The sequence below is a fragment of the Cololabis saira genome, chromosome 22, assembly GCF_033807715.1.
Source record: "Cololabis saira isolate AMF1-May2022 chromosome 22, fColSai1.1, whole genome shotgun sequence".
Classification (NCBI taxonomy): domain Eukaryota; kingdom Metazoa; phylum Chordata; class Actinopteri; order Beloniformes; family Belonidae; genus Cololabis; species Cololabis saira.
In genome coordinates this window covers 19731010-19738122 of record NC_084608.1, presented here as the reverse complement: position 1 = coordinate 19738122, position 7113 = coordinate 19731010, and positions in this window count along the sequence as shown.

Genomic DNA, 7113 nt, shown 5'->3' with positions numbered 1-7113 from the left:
TCTTGAACCTGTTTGAATTATTTCTCTTAAGCTGCATTTGATTTGGCTCTGGTTCATCTCAGTTTTTAAATTTTGATTCGCTGGGGCGCAGCTGGATGTTGGTGTTTTGCCAAGTCCCTTTTTTCTTTTTATTCTCATCCCTCATCCGTAGTTTTGATCTCTTATCTTCCTCCTAATTTGGATCCTAGCTCCCTTTTCTTTAAAAAAAAATGTGCTCAACCAAGATGTAAATTCTCCTCTTTTATCCGTAGATGGGGAGATTTTATTTATTTATTTTTTTAATAATTAACTTTACTACACATGACTGATTTTTTTGTGATATCTCTACATAAATATTAGATTAAATATAGTAACCTGACCATTCTTAGGACTTACTAAGGACGCTTTGTCGCCGCTAATTCAACAGCCCTTCAGCGCGTCTCTCTCTCCGTCTCCAGTCAGATCTTGCCAAAGCAAAGTAGCCCTCAAACCCGGGCCATAATTAGAAGTCGCGTCCCTGACACTCGTACCCACTCTCCCCGTCTTTTCCCCTCCTCCGTGGTAATTTCTCCACCTCTTCCCCTTCTCCTCCCCTGTAATTGCTCTTCTCTTTGATCCACCCGCTGGTTTGCGTGGGGATGAGGTCGCGCGGCGCGGCCTCGTCGGGTGGAAGTAAACACGCCACCGGCGGTCATCTGGAAATGACGGCCAATGGTGTTCTGACCGCATTATCCAGTTTTGGGGTTTGCTTTCATGAAAGTTGTCAAACCCACCTGTCAAGTTTTGGATTTAAAAATGAGGGAAATTTTCCGCCACTGTCCCACCAGCCCAACCAAGGTCCAGTATCTTGCAATTTAAGACGGATTTACTAGAAATCCAAAATAACTACCTGTCAACCACTTACAAACTACAATTATGTGCTCAGAATCTTGTTGATACTGAAATGCTGTGGACATTCCTGTGTATGTAATTCCTATAATAGAGACTCAATGAAAACATACAGGGGAATTAAAGCACACTTATTTATTTTAAATATTTTATCTGCTTTTAGGGCAGAAATGCCTTCTCTCATTCATCCAACTCTCCTATTTGTTCCAACTTTGTTCCTGTTGTCGCCACTAACCTCGCGAGAACCCAGGCTACAGCAAGTGGCAATTCAGTTGCAGTTTAAAAATGATTATATTATAAAAGGGGAAATTTACGGGAAAATGCTAATATGGGAGTACAGTGGGAAAGGGGGGTAAAACACGGTAGTTTCCCGGCAAAAACGGGAGACTTGAAAGGTATGGTCAAAACTAAAAGAGAAGCAAAAGCAACTCGCTTTTGTTTACTGTGGTTAGCAGCTTTTGCAGCCAACAGGAAGAGGAGATCTCGTTATAAATCATCTGAGGAAAAGTGTCTCAGATGGGTTAGAAATAAACGTGCTGTCACATGACTGCCCTTTTTTTTTTTTTTTTTTTTTTTTTTTCTCCATATTAGCAAGCTCTTCACAAATCCATCCATCTTCTATACCTGTTTTATCCTCTGCAGGGTCACGGGGGTCTGCTGGAGCCTATCACAGGCGAGGGGCAGGGGTTCAGCCTGGACAGGTCACCAGTCCATCGCAGGGCCACATATACACAAATAACCAGTCATACTCACACTCACACCTACGGGCAATTTAGGCCACATTTACACATAGCCGGATATTTACAAAAACGGATATTTTAACCCTCTATGTTTTGAAAAGTACCATCATTGGATCGTTTTCAAAATCTCATTTACACAAACCCGCATAAATACGCTGTTAAGGGGTGCTATGAGCAGCCAAACCTACAGGCGGCAGTGTAACGAGAAGCATAAAGTCATGCTAGCCAATCGGAATCCTGGAAAAAAAACATTAACAAATGACACGAGTAACTACAGTGGCAAAAGAAATTGTAAACACAGGTCGCACACATGACGCTGGTGACATTTCTGTGGCATAATGTGATTATCTGAAGCCTAAATGTCCGTTTCCCTCTGTTTACAAGCAAACGTGAAGACTGAGTTTTTGCAAATCTCCACTTTGGCCGGAGTTTTTATAAATGATCGTTTTTGGTGACTTTGAGCTTCGTTTTCGTGTAAACGAACGGCCAAAACGCATGAAAACAGGGCCTTAGAATCACCAATTAACCTACTACGCATGTTTTTGGACATGCAGAGGAGGAAGCCGGAGTCAAACCGGGAACCTTCCCGCTTTGAGGCAACAGTGCTAACCGCCAAGCCACGGTGCGGCCCCTCTTAACAAATCCAGCCCTGAATTCCTGCTTATCTGCACGGCGGAAGTGTGACAAGCAGAGGTGGGAAGCGTTTGAGTGGTGTTCAGCTGACACATGATCTAAATCTCTACACGACTTGCGAGGCGCGTGTCATATTCCAAAGCAAGCGAACTGCTGATATCTTATTCAGGTCATCAACTGGGAGAAAAAAGGATGGGAGACTGAGGGAGCTGCCATGTGTTTGATTACAGCTACAAGAGGGAATGAAAAATGAGCAAAAAAGAAAAGATGGAAAACAAAGTTTCCTGGTTTTTACTGTCACTGAAGTGATGTAAAGTCTATTTCATGCTCCGGGAAACCTCGGGGACTGGAAGCCGTTTTTAGAACCGGAATGACCCACATTTATTTCAGAGGGGGTGAGTGCGTAGACTCGGTGGGTGTTAAGGGTGCCCTCGTGAACAGGTAACCGTAGCCTGGGCTATTCTGGGTCTGGATGTGGCTCAGGGGGGAACTTATTTTTGTTCTGGGAAACTCTCTGAGAGCGTCTCCTGGAAAACTCATCAGTGATGCAGCACAGGAGGACCGGTGTTCCTGTCGGCCTGCTTACATCCTTTCAACATGGTTATGTCACTCTCATCTAGTGTTTTCTGGTGGTGTTTTCTTTCTTTCTTTTTTTTTCTTCATTTTCTACATTATAAATATCTATTGCATGTTCAAAGATCATCGAAGAAAAATAATCTGGTTCGTTTTAAACCATTTCTGTCCAGTTCGATAGTAAAAACTTTTATAAAATGGAATGGACTTTTTTTTGTTCGTAGCTTCACATTTCTGATCTGAGCTGCCCTGGTTTCAGCTTTAATCTCACTTTCTAACCTTTTAAGTTCAAAGAAAAATGACTGAATTAATCACATTTCCCACTTGTATCATTTTTTCCCCTGATTGCCAATTAACATTGTGTCAACTATTGAAGAGGTCTTACAATCAGTGGTTTGATATGCAAGTTGTGGAAATAACATGAAACAACAGTGCTATAATCAAAGGGTCCATATTAGAGAGAGAAGGGGAAAAGAAAAAGCAGAATTACTGAATTTGTGAAAATATCTGTCTAGAAAGTTGGCACAGAGGCCAACTGAGACAAGCTGCTTTCACAAAGAGGTCACAAGTTGACTCATGCAAAGAGAGATTACCAAAACGACTCATTTGCATGCTGTCTGATAGAGCGCGTGTTTAAACTGGGATCATGAGACTTCACATTTTAAATCCGGAGTTCTTTTTCCACCTCCTTTGCATGCCGGTCAAGAATGCTCTAAGAACTTTAGTCACTAAGAAGTGAACCAGAAACAAAAGCCAAAGCAAAAGCTATAGCCAATCTGAAGCCTTGTTTGCTTTATAAACACTGCTCTGTCCTCAATCTTTAGGGTTTTTTTATATTGTATAAAAAGATTTGAACAAAACCTTATTCACATCACACAAAGGTGTGCCAATTAGTAGTTTTAATGTGTCCTCCCCGCCACAGTTTTGATCAATAAAAGCACATGGGTGGAACGAACAGGCCTCACAGTTGTTTGGTACATGCCTCCCCTTTACTTCAGTTACCACACACTAGACTTCAACACCGCCTAAACCAAGACCAAGACACTACCAAGACCAGAGAGTGTCAAGACCAAGACTAGTTCAGCTCAAGACCAAGACCAAACAAATACCTGGTTATCATTGTCATCTTGTGTGAGTTGTAGAACATCAGCACCATCCTGGTTCAGCTGCTCAGTAAAGTTGTATTCAACTGTAGGGACAATAAAACAGAGAGCGGATGTCTTATGTGTGAACTTACAAAAATGTTTTCATCAATTAGCTGGGATCAAATATGTGTGGCAATTGCACTAACGCTATTTCTACACTATGAGGATTGACTCGAGTGCTTTTAAGGATTGACATGACTATAAACTAGTCCCAAAGTAATCTTACAAAATAACCAGCCTATAGACACAATACTGTAATTAAATACAGACACACATGCAAATGCACCAAAACATGCATTAAATCCACTGCAAAAGACCCAAGACAAGACCAAGACCAAATACTGTTAAGGCCATGACAAGACCAAGACCACAAAAAAGTGGTCTCGAGACCAAGACCGGTCTCGAAAATTACAAGTCTACCACACACTAGCTATTTTAACCTACTACACTAAAGTTATCATCCATTCAGACTAAGTGCCAACCATCTAACTTCTGTATTAAGGCTCATGCAGAACTAAGATTTGTTGCAGTTTCTCGACTGGCTGATGGAGGCTGGCTGCAAAAGTGGGCCAATCTCCACCGACTCCCACTTTAAAATGTCTGACTTTAGAGTAGAAATAAACATATTTAAAGCCTGGTTCAAAAAACTGTTGTGGTCTCAATAGTTTGATTTCACACCCATGAAAACTCTGAGGGGGATGAATATTTTTGTACCAGAAGAGTTTATATAAAGCATTACATTTATTTCTAATATCATTGATTTGACAGTCTGCTTAACCAGTGGCTAGCTGCTATCACTTCTTCATCCGTAATCGCTACCGTGCTTAACCGAAGTAACCAGCCATTTGTACAAACCCAGCGTCAGCTAAACAGGACAGCAGTTTTTAATTTAACTGCCAGGAACATGTTAAACGGTAATATTCTGCTGAAAACGTTTGACAGCAGCTCTGCAGATGTTTTGGTTGGGATCTAACTTTGATTGACATATGGTGGGTGTGTTTCCGTCGGCTGCCAGAGCAACATTGCTCAACAAAACTGCTCTTCATAAACCAGTGGGTCACGTGACCTAATTTTTTACAGTCTTATGTTTCTGATTTCACTATCAAAACCACTTTTCCTGCCTAACATGCTGAAAGCTTGTTTCTGCTGTAACATTAGACATCTTAATACGGGGGAGGGATTACTGGAAACTTCTGAGTCAGTCCCTAATGGTCATTCGAGGAACTGCACATCTTGGCATTTCCACATTGGTTTCAGTTTTGAAAACCAGACGTAGCCCTTTGGCTCTCTCCTTAAGACCTTTTGGTAGTAGAAAGGTTTTCACTTTCTCACTTTTTACACTTTGATTCCACACCTATCATTGACCGCATCTCACACATAATCCCTTCAACCTGAAAACACAAACCAGATGGAGCCATGACTGTGTCCCCCACTTCTGGGGAAGAGGTCACTGGGACTATCAGAAGGCTTATCTACCAAGAGACTAGCATGCTTTCAATCCTATTACTCACCCATGCAGCAGTTTAGCTGCATATTGTCATTTGCCTTGGAGGGTCTTGCATGGATTCACCAGGAGCTCCACAACCCCCCTCTCTCCCCGAGCACATTAGCTAACACCCCGGGCGATGATTATAAACATCATTTGTTCGGCAGAATCACTTATCCAGGCTTGTATTCATGTCTGCTTGGGACAAAATATCAGCCACTGTACACATGGATCTAAATGTGCATCTAAAGCAGACATAGCCGGTTGCACATCCGAGCCCCTTGAATCAAATTCTGATGTGCGCATCTGTTCAAAATCAATGCTTTAATTCAATGCATTTTTTGGGCCATCTGCAGGGAAACTGAGATCTGATTTTCTTTTTCTTCTGTAAATCTTATTACTCGCCATATGGTTCGCTCTGACTCAGACAAGATGTAATGAGCGTTTCTCAAGTCAGAGATGACACCAAGTGGCATTTGCACTGATTATGATAACTGGCTGTGAGGCAGGGAGATGAATGTTCTAGGGAGGGACATCACCACAGGCACAGGAACAAAAACCCAAATAAGATACACTGGACATCTCTGTATTGCATGGAGAGAAAATCTTATAATCCACTATTAGGGCAATTTCTTGCTGTTCCCCACACTCAAAATGAGGTGCCCTTCCAGAGGAAGAGGAGCGGACACATCTGACGTGAGGTCCTCCCTCTCCTTGGGATAAATTTACTCCTGTGTGACCCCACATAGCATATGTACAGTGCCTGTGAAAAGCTCTGCTAAAACCCTCCGTGCTTTTCACATTTGCCCCACAGGCAGAGGCAAAACTGCAGCCTGACACAGTCTGGAGGCATCCATCACTTAGTGACACTTGAGTGGACAAAATGGAACATTTTCTCTGCTGACGGTCTGCCTCGTTGAGTGGCATTCGGCTTAAGTTGATAACGCGGTGGGGAAAGTTTCATCCTTGCTGAATTTTCCAGGTGATCTTAAAAAAGAGCCCAATGATGGACAAGTAGCATAAAAGCTGATATCTTGGATTGCAACCCACCTTCAGCATTCATGCTGCATCCACTCTACCGCACGACTCTGAGAGGGAAATGTATTTATTTCCAATGGAGTGGGTTCGCCGGGGCCAATGGGAAAGACATGCATCCTTTCTTGTTTTTATACCACTGCACTTTTATTTCACAAGAATACCTCCCTCTGACAAAATTGATAGAGTTGATTATAGTTTTATAAAGATTTCCATTTCAGCTCTGATTTGAAGCACCACAGGAGTAAATACTTGAGAGCCAATGCTCGAATAAACACTAGATGCTCACATCGGCCATGAGAGTCGACGGTTAGCCATGGGGCATTTTTCTTTTCTTGATATTTAGATCAATGCTGCATTTATTTGAACTCCAATCACACAATCCAAAAGATGGAAAACACCAAAGACCCCAAAAATCCCACATTTGCACATCTGTATTTCAAATAAAAATTCACCAAATACCACCGTGATTGCATGGAGCATCAAGTGGCAGTTCTAGCACACTGCTTGGCAAGAAATGTTCTGGTTGACTACGCAGCTTGCTATTGTGTGGGTGTTTGGATCGTAAAAAAAAACAAAACAAAAAGTGCATGGTACAGGATATTCAGAAACTGTCATGGCCATCTGCCGGGAT